Here is an 11,107-nt window from a genome sequence, read left to right on the forward strand (position 1 = left end):
TTTTTTTTATGGCCTACATTGTTCAAAGATTCTAAGCAATATGTTCAAACTTGTCCTCAATACCAAAAAATAGGTAATATTTACAAGAGGGACGAAATGCCCCGTAATAGGATCCTTGAGGTAGAACCTTTTTACTGTTGGGGTATAGATTTTATGGGCACTTTTTCCTTCATCTCATTCTAATCAATACATTTCAGTTTGTGTCTATTATGTTACTAAGTGGATTAAAGTGATTGCTTGTGTAGCTAATCAGGGCCGGTTCTTTTCCTATGCAAACTGTGCAGTAGCACAAGGCCTCACTTTTTGTGGGGCCTCAAATTAACTATTAATAGTGAATATAAAAAAATTAATAAATAAAAATATTTTTGTATCACATATAATAAATAAAATATTAAATACTGAAAAATAGGATATTTGGAAAACAAATGTTTTTTTTCTCCTTTCTCACACGTTCTCACTTCTCTCTCCTCTCAAACGTTATTCTCTTCTCTCTTTCTCTGTTAGAGCTGTTTGAAACCAGAAAAAAAATCTGATTTTTCCTTTTCAATCCTCTCTTTTATCAGGTTAGTTTATTCAATTAGTTACTTTCCATTTATTTTTATTGTGATTATTTGATTTTGAAGGTAGAAAAAATAGTAATTTTAGATTTATTTTGAATTTTAGGGTGAAATCCTATTTTAGTTCCTGTATCAATATTGATTTTAGATTTTAGATTTTAGATTTTAGGGTGGAAATGAGGGTAACTTGTGTTCTTTATAAAATTATAATATATAAATAAATAAAATTTTAGGGTGAAATGGGATACTAGTATACTGTATATACTACTCAGTAGTATCAAAATTCAAAACAAGAATACTGTTGGTGTTGGTGACGATTTTTATACCTACTTTTTATCATAAGACCAAATTGCAATTTGAAATCTTTCAAAGCAAAATTAGTATGTATTAGTATTGATATTTTTTATGATTAATTTATAATTTATTTAATTAAATGTAATTTATTTTCTTACTATTAATTTATAATTATTAATTTTATAATTTTCAAATTTATAATTTTCTTAGTACTAATAATTTTATCTTTTGTTTGTCATTTTTAAAATTAGAACAAGGCCTCTAAATTGATTGGGCCAGCCCTGTATCTAATAATGCCCACATTATGGTTAACTTTTTGAAAAATAATGTTTTTTCTAGGTTCGAAGTCCCTAGAGTATTGATCAGTGATGGGGAGAATCACTTATACAACAAGTATTTAAAAGGTGTATTGGTGAAGAATAATTTAAAACATAAAGTGTCAACACCATATCACTCGAAGACGTGTGGCCAAGTAGAAGTGCCAAATAGGAAGCTAAAACATATTTTAGAAAAGACAGTTGCCGCATCAAGAAAATATTAGTCAAAGAAGTTAAATGATGTTATGTGGGTGTATTTGATACCATTTAAGACACATACAAATTATGTGGGCGTATCTTGACACAATTCCTCAGAACCTGATCTTCAGAGTCTTCAAATCTTGTTCTTCAGAATCTTCAGAACTTGAGCGCAAAATCTTGAAGGCTGACAATCCTTCATAGGCTCTTCAATCAAAGTAACAATATGATGCTTTAGTACAAATTTTCATCAGAACTGTTGTCTAAGAGCTTTTTAGAATTTGACTGTATCTTGTAAAGCACTTGTATCTCTTCAGATTCAGGGTGTGTTTATTTCAGAATCTGATGACGTTACACGTCAAAGCTTCAGATTCAGAATCTGTTAGCAAAAGCTACACACTAGATAAAAACCATTAGTATACAAAATTGTTCTCTAAGAAACAATACATTGTTGTCATAAAAAATAAAGGTCAGATGCAGAACCAAATCGTATTCTTGCAAACTCTAAAGATTAAGCATCAGAGTTAGAATTGCAATCTTAGCTTGCAAAAGGCCCAAAAGATTATATGTCAAAGCCATCATTAGAAGAATAATGATAGTATGTTTTCTAGGACATCAAATGAAAACAAAAAACTAGCATAAGATCACAGGTTTTACTGAGTTACTACAAATGTTTTAGCCATCTCATTTGATTGCATTCTTAGTCAACAGTTGACTAAAGCCAATGCAATTTAACAATTAAAAAAAACATCTTTCTTCATCAATTATTTTCATGCTATGATAAAAATATAAGTTAAACCTTTTGGCATTAACATTCCAAAACCATTCGAAATGAACTTGTGAAAACCTTTTCAAAAGAACCTTTAAATTCCATTAATTTCTATTAACATTTTCATTACATCAATATTTTCATAACCTCTTGAATGTCGTTCAATTTGAATATAACGTTTCACTGAATGGTCTTTCAAGTAGAAACAAATCATCACATATTTATGATTTCCAATCAATATTGTTCCATTCAAATGCATTCCATAAGGTTAATTCAATACATTGAAAGACCATTTTTCTCATTAAAACCTTTCCATAACAAAGTCAAAATCCATCAATATTCATTACATTCAATTTACTGCAATCCCACATTCCAAGCCAAGCTCAATCAACATTACAAATCCATTTTAAAACCATGTTAACAATAAACCATTCAAAACTTCCAATTTTACCATACATGTATACATTCAAATTTAGTTTATAAACATCCATATTTCAATACAATTCATAATTTCAATCCATAGCCTAAATCTTCCATTTCTAAGCCAATTTTCATGTTCAAACATTTCAATCCCATACATTCATAAACATTCAATTCAAGTTTTACTAACATTTCATCTCGTTTTTGCGTTGCGATTTCATTTCGCTTTCGATCAATTTGTTGAGCTTAGACGCAATTATGGATATTATCGTTGAATTCGTGGTTGATGAGGCTTTGTATCGAAGAATTGAGACAAGAACGGCGAACATGGATCTATGAGCGCGAAGAACGTTGGAAAGCGATGAAGAACGTGTTACAGACTTTAGAACTTGTTGAACATAAGCACTTCTTTGTGAACGTTTCCTCGTGCTTGTTTGTGGTGTGAGCTTCGCAGTGGACGATTGAAACTAGGGGTGGCAATTGGATCCATTTAGAGAAAATCCATCCAATCCATCCATCAAAAAATCCATCCAATCCATCCACTACATAAAAAATTAAGTTAATGGATTGATCCAATCCATCCATTTATAAGCATGGATTGATCCAATCCATCCAACACATTTTAATGATCCAATGGATTTTTTTATCTAATTTTAAAAAAATATTTTTTTTCAAATATTAATTTATTTATTTTTTCGAAAAAAAATCTTTTTTTTTGAAAAATAAAAATAAATTTATTTTTTTCGAAAAAAAATATTTTTTTTTGAAAATACAAAAAATCGTTTTTTTTCCAAAAATTTAAAAATAATTTTGAAAAATACCAAATTTTGATTTTATTTTCGAAAAATTTATTTTTTTACGAATATAAAAAAATATTTTTTTCGAAAAAAAAAACAATTTTTAAATTATTTTTTTTGAAACTATAAAAATATTTTTTTTTTTGAAAAAAAATTATTTTTCTCGAAAAAAGCTGATATTGTTTTATTAAAAAAAATAAAAAAAATAAATTTTTCAAAAAAATAAGTGATTTTTTTCAAAAAAGAAAAATTTTAAAGGAAAAAGAAATGGATGGATGGATATCCATCCACTAAAAATATGATAATGGATGGATTGGATGGATTTTTATTCTTAATGGATGGATTGGATTGGATATTTTTAAAAAACTTTTAGTGGATTGTTAATGGATAATGGATTGTTTTGATCCATCCATTAACGATCCAATCCATATCCATCCAATCCATCCATTTTGCCACCCCTAATTGAAACGAGAGTGGTGCTGATGTTGCTCGACGTTTTGAATAAATGCGTTCGTAGCTTCAGCATGAGAGGACTCTTTTTGTTCTTCACATCTTGGACTCCGGTTTGGGCCTAAGGCCCAAACGAGTTTTTTTCTCATGCCATGGCTGCACCTCTCTTCTGGATCAAACTTTTGGAGTTTTGGGCTTGGGGCTGAAAGCCCATGCAGATCTGCTTGCTACACCCTTCCATTGACACCTCCAATTCGTGATTAACACCCCCAAGGCCCATGATAGTCTTTCTTGGCCCATTTTCATTCTTTTCTTTACTTTTTTGTTTTCTTCTTATTCATTAGGATATGTTAATTATGTTTTAATCTTGATTAGGTAATTTTAGAATTAGATTTTAATTCAATAAATCTTGATTAATTCTTAGAAATAATAGATTAAATACGAATTAATTAGAGTTTTATAATCTTTTTAGAATTTTAATTAGATTTTAGAAATATTAGAAATCAATTAGGATTATCATAAATCTTTGGATAATTAGAATTTTTAGAATATTTGATTTTTAGAATTGGAGTTTAATTAGAAATTTCCATGATTAGAATTTTAATTCAATATTAATGATTTTGTGAAATGACCATTTTGCCCTTGGGCCTAAAATCTTGATTCTTGTACATGTTCCCTTAGTCTAGGGCTTTAATTGGATTTGTTCTGATTTTATTTAGATGATTAAGTCAATAGGATATTATTGTATATAATTCAACTTTCCATTTCAACCCATCTGATGTAGTGTTGACCAAAGATCGCTTTGGTCAACCAAATCCTTTGTAATTGTGCTATTAGCCCCAAGTCCATTCAAGTGATCAAAAGACCCTTGATCACTTGATATGGAAAGTTCATTACGCTTAAACTATTACGGATACATTGAATCTCAGGAGCTAAAGACCTCAAGGTTCAAACGCAAGATCAAGACTTCAAGTCAATATCATTCAAGCATAACTAGCAAAGTTGACTACTTCTCAAAGCACAACAAAGGTATCAAGACTTGGAAAGTGTGATTCAAATTGTACGCCATGAGCCTTAATTAATAAGGAATGATGAGATGGATTTTCTCCTACCCTTGTCTAGAGTGACTTTGTGTACGGGGCTTAAGCCCTAGCTATTCAAAGCATTTCTCCTTGTTCATAGACTTTAACATAACTCGAATCAAATAATTATCAAATCTTCTCAACACAACAAACAACATGGCATCATCAATCCTGATCTTCTCAATAGTCAGAAGCCTCTAACAACACATGTCAATCATGATAAAGGTTACACGCTATGAGCCTTAAGTAACGAGGAGTGATGAGACGTAGTTTCTCCTACCCTTGTCTAGAGTACTTTGCGTACGAGGCTTAGACCCAGCTATTCAAAGAACTCGCCCTTGTTCATAGACTTTAGCGCAATTTGAATCATGCAATTGACAAGTCTTCTTCTTCAAGCAAGCATATCAATCATTCAACACTCCAATAGTGAAGCATCTTTTGCTATTAGAAATTGGTGGTTGTACACCCTCTTTCAATCAATTAATTGCCTTATAAGGTGATAAACCTTGGCACTAGCCTTGGGAGGTGTTAAGCCTTGGCTACTCGATCCAGTTCTTTGCCTTGAGAGTCATGGACTTTGGAGTTTATGTCTTTTTACCTTGTAATGTGATAAACCTTGGCCCTAGCCTTGGAAGGTGATAAACCTTGGCAATTCAATTTAGTTTTTTGCCCTGAGAGTCATGGACTCTGGCACTTGTTCCTCACCCTGTAAGGTGATAAACCTTGGCACTGTTCCTTGCCTTGAGAGGTGATAAACCTTAGCTATTCAATTCGGTTCTTTTCCTTGAGAGTCATGGACTTTGGCATATGTTTCTCTTTGCCTTGAGAGGTGTTAAACCTTGGCTATTCAGTTTAGTTCTTTGTCCTGAGAGTCATGGACTCTAGTGTATGATTCTTTTCGCCATGTAAGGTGATAAACCTTGGTCGTTCGGTTCCTTGACATCATCAGTTTTAAACTCTGGTAGTGATACCTTTCCTAGAAGGTTGTGAACCTTGTCACTCCTTTTTTAGCCTTGAATGGTACTGTACCCTAGCAAATCAATCTCGTTCCCTTTTGTTTCAGTCGTAGTGGGTTGAACTATGATTGCTCTGATTTTCTCATTGCACGATGAGAAGACGTAGGAACGAGGGTTCGAATCCTCCGCGAGCATACTTATTTATTTCTCCTCCCGCCTTAAGGCACCACTCATATCTTTCACGATCCATTATCTACCGTCAATCATAAACCGTTCACCTTAGTGATATACTGTTTCTTTGAAACCAGAATACATTTTCCTTTGGAATTCCATATACACCCTTTTAGGACCATATAGTGGCAAATCCATATTTGTACCTAGAGTTGTTTGGCTTGTACCAAGACATTTAATTCCTTCTTTTTGGCTAAGACGTTGTTTCCCTCTATGGTGCAAATTCCATTTCTCCTATGGATTACAATATATACCCTTACCCTTGGTTTCAAATTATAACTCTTCAGTCATTTGTTACCAAATACTCGATTATGTGACTTTGGTCACTTCACTCCATTCATTTCTATGATACATTCATATTCTACCTTCATTCACTTCATGTAATATATCAGTTATCTTTGATCCAAATACACTATCTCTTTAAGATCCATCTTGTATCTCTTTATGAACCAAGAGCCGATTTGTTTGTCTTGTTAGTTCTCTTGTTGCTTAGACGAACATATCCTTACTTACTTTGCAGTTGTATACATGCAATCCTCTTTGTTTTTAGTTATTTCAATACAGTGACACCATGCCTTAGACCCCTCACTTATTGGTTTATACCATTTTTACTCTTGGATTCATATTTCACCCCTCGTTGGAGTTTGAATCAGATTATTCTTTGGTTTAGACCATACTTTTATCACAATTCTTTTCACCTCTCACCACTAGTTCTTTGAACTACGGAGCTCTGAATTCCTTATTTCACTATGAGGATACGTAGGCATGAGGACCCCAATCCTCATCGAGCACTTTATCTATTTTTTTTCCTTTCCCTCATTCTTTCGCGAGTAATCCTTAGATATCACACCCATTCGAGCGAGAACAATCAAAATGGTTCCCATGGAGTATCATGGATGTAAGGGGTGTTAATACCTTCCCCTTGCATAATCTACTTCCTTCGAGAATATACAAAGTTCGATGGCGACTCTATTGTATGTTCGAGCGTGCGATGCGTTCGGGTATATTTCCACTAGCTTCAGTATGGAGATAAAATTAAGGGTCCGAATTTCCCGTCTTTACCGTATTGTAACTTTGGAGACTTTAGATTAATAAGTGGACACATGAATGTATAAAATAATTTATTTTAGTGAGAGAATGTAATTTTTTAGAAAGGGACACTCACAAAGTTACCAAAGGCATTGAAGGCAAAGGTAGATGATCCTTCTCCTAAAATCAATGAAGAAGTCATATCTGATGTATCTCCTTGCAATTTTATTTAGGTTCATGACAAATTCCCTTTTCCAAATACCGGTGAGCTCGATACATATGTTGTCTTGGAGTTAATCACTAGGTGCAACATATAAAAAGCATTTGTAATTGCACGAAGAAAAGTGACGATAATCAATAATGTTAGGTTAGTCTCGACACACGAAGAACATATATTTTCTGTGACATTGGGTAAATAAAAGTAAAGAGGATCAAGAAAAGGTGCCACCAAGCAAGAGACTATAAAGACCCAATTATATTTCAAGACAATGAAGATGATGAAACCTTGTATTTGGAAGACGAGTTTTCATGACCTGAAGGTTCTTTATGCTTTTTCCTATCTGAGTTAAACCTAAAGTTGTAAGCTTTAATATCTTACATACACAGTATCACAATAAAATTTGTTTCCAATCTAATACAAAATAAACAAAGACAAGAATAATATTTTCCACAAAACGGGTTTCATGTATCATTGAGGAAGCTTCAAGCTCCAATAATGAACACATAAATAAATAAATAGTAGAGAGAGAGATGCTTGACAAGCTTGTACTTTTACAGATTGATTACAAGAGCGAGATTGAAAGTGTAGTAAAAAAGAAAGGAAATTAGATATTTTTAAGGAAGATCTTCTTTCAAATCTGACTCCTTTAAGAACTATTCGAAGGGAAAATGTACAAGTCTAAGATGGAGAGGTTCTCAGACGAAAAATGAGGGAATTTTACAACGGTGGTGGTTTGGGAGAAATCGTAAACGGCAGAGGGGTTTGACGCATTTCAATTAGTTTAATTGTTATAGGGTTCCATGTGAGATAGATACAGAGAGGTATGTATTGAAAGGTCTCGTACATTTTTCTTTCTCTTTTTTTTATTAAATGAAAGGACACATTTTTTTTATTAAATGTTGACAGTGAGTTAATGACCAATCTTAGCGACCTAATGAAACCGTCATAATTTTTTAGCGATTTTTTTAATAGTGATTGACCACTATATGAGTTAGTGACCAATTTTATTTATTAGAGATCAAATTGTTCGTGTCTATATAAATATATAATAATAATACATATTGTCACGTGATACACTATGTCAATATTTTTTCCACGTTGTTACTGCCATGTATGTGTCCAATCACAAAAAATGTCATGTGACGTATCACGTCATCTTCCTTTAATAGAAGTTAACTAACATGACTAAAAGTGTAAATTAAGAATTTTAAGTGAACAAATGTGTTTTTTACTCAAATAACCTATTTTTTCAAAAAAAAATCCCAAAATAACCCACATTTCAGATTATTTCCCAAACTACCTCACTTAAAAAAAACATTAACACGTAGGTGCCAGATGAATTGGCGCCTACCCTTAAATTTAAAGAGGAGGCGCCAATTGAATTGGCTACAACACATGGTGCTACCAATCCAATTGAGGCTTTTGTGTAAAGAATGAGAGGAGGCGTCAATTGGTCTAACTCCTCTGTGTATTGTGTAATTTTTTTGTATAAATAGAGGAGTTGTGTGATTCATTTTTCCACATCTCTTTTCATGATATTGCAAACATGTTTCGTCTTCATCGTCACTATGAAAAAGTGATTTATTTGAGAGACAAGCCTCCGATGGAGATGCTCTTCTGGAACATCTATTGTTTCGAGCAACTACAAAGGGAGTTAGTTCACCGATAGACGAAAACATACATGAAGGTGAAAAAATAGAAGTATTGAGAGACTCGATGCCGTACGTGGGTGGGTGCGAGTTAAAAATGATAAGGATGCTAGGAAAGTGATGTTTGGACCAAATGATATCAGTTTGATTGTTTAATCAGTTAGAAATATTGTTTTTGAATGTTGTAGTTAAGTATTTTTATCTGTTTTGATATCTGTTATTTGTGTTGTTTATTCAGACATGTTCGGTTTTAAGTGTGTTTAAGTTGGAGTGATGTTTGTTGTTAACCTTGTTGTAACAAAAGGTTATTAATATATCAAAATCAAAAGTTACAAAAATTGAAAGGAGGTACTAAATTATGATGCAGAGGTTGCTCCGAGATTGAGACATTTTTTCTTATTGTGTCCGGGTTGATAATATATACTACATAATCTTATCATTTTATCAGCTGTATCCATTTCTGTTTTAATACGTGTGCTCGTTGGCCGTCCTTTTTTCATTAGTACATGTATTTCTTGCATGGGCACTAGTGCATGTTTTCCATTATAAATAGACATAAAAACCAAGACTTCTTCATCAACAACAAACACTTATTCATTTGCAACAAACACTTTTTCATCTACAACACTACAACAAAATAGCGACTTCTGTATGTGTTTATGTAAAAACATATTTTTCTAACACATTTTTTTTATGAAAAAACTTCTTTTGTTGTTTATTTTTTAGGATGTTTCTAGGTTTTGAACTCGTGTCCACGAATTTGTTGCCATCGACGAGTTGGTTCAACCTTATGTTGAACTCGTCGATTTTGGACATGTTAGCAAAATCATGTCTTGGTCAGTTGATAGTAAATTTATTCTAGCTTTATGTGAAAGATGGAATCCCTCTACACACACATTCTGGTTTCCAACTGATGAATGTACCGTGACGTTAGAAGATGTGTACATGCTATTGGGACTGCCTATCGAGGGTAAGACGATAAATGGGAAAATCAATTATGTGGATTCAATTTGCATGGAACTCTTGGGTGATGACTTGTTAGATGATAACTCGAGAGGTCAAGGTATACTCATTTCACACCTTAAGGCATATTACAACAACTTACATTTAGATAAAAATTCTACCAAAGACACTCGGATAATAAAAACTAGGTGTTATATTATGCTTTTAATTGGTTTATTTTTATTTCCCGAAGGTAGTTGTTCTAGTATGAATGTTATGTATTTACCTTTATTAAGACATGTATATAGAATAAGAAGTTATAGTTAGGGGTCCTCTTGTTTGGATTATCTTTATAGCTCTTTGCATAAAAATGCATCCAAAGACACATATACATATTCTGGATGTTCTATTTTGCTCCAAGCACGGGGTTGGTCCAGACTACCGTCCCTAGCGCCCGTCAACTACAACCCGTTCACATTCCCGTATGCACAAAAGTAAGTTCTTAACAATGGACTATATTTACTTACTTTACAGATTATTATCTCTAAATAATATATTTACTTTTTTGGTGTATATGGTCGGCTCGTGGTATGAGTTACAACATATGTCCTAGACAATGTATTGCCCAGTATCACAATCTCTTGGATCACATTCGACCAACAGATGTATTGCTATTAACCGAATTAGTTCATAATAATTTGATTTTTAATATCACCCATTTTATAATCTAATATATTTTCACATTTCAGTTCATTTGGCGTCCATATCTAAACTTGGATCATGACCTTGAAATCAACGAGCAAGATGCAATTATTTGGACTGCATGCACACCGATCATAATGTTCACCACTGTGGAGATGCACCATAGTGACCATGTTAAATTATAGTTCGGTATACTTCAACACATTCTAGATCCCCAGACAAACCTCGGAGAATGGCATCTACGAAAATTTAATGACCAATGGAACTTTAACCTTTGGCAAAGCTTCGCTAGATCTGAGTGTCGAAAACGGAAGCACCGACAAGACCATGTCTTAATTGGAACTGTGATGCCAACCGAATAAAAACCAACTCATAATTATATGGCTTGGTACAAATCAGTTGGATTTGAGTTCCTCGTCGAAGATATGTACCTATATGACCCACGCCAGGTAACTTACACATAAGAAGATTCAACATCTAACCCCCAACAACAT

Source organism: Lathyrus oleraceus, chromosome 3 (genome assembly GCF_024323335.1).
Source record: "Lathyrus oleraceus cultivar Zhongwan6 chromosome 3, CAAS_Psat_ZW6_1.0, whole genome shotgun sequence".
NCBI classification, from domain to species: domain Eukaryota; kingdom Viridiplantae; phylum Streptophyta; class Magnoliopsida; order Fabales; family Fabaceae; genus Lathyrus; species Lathyrus oleraceus.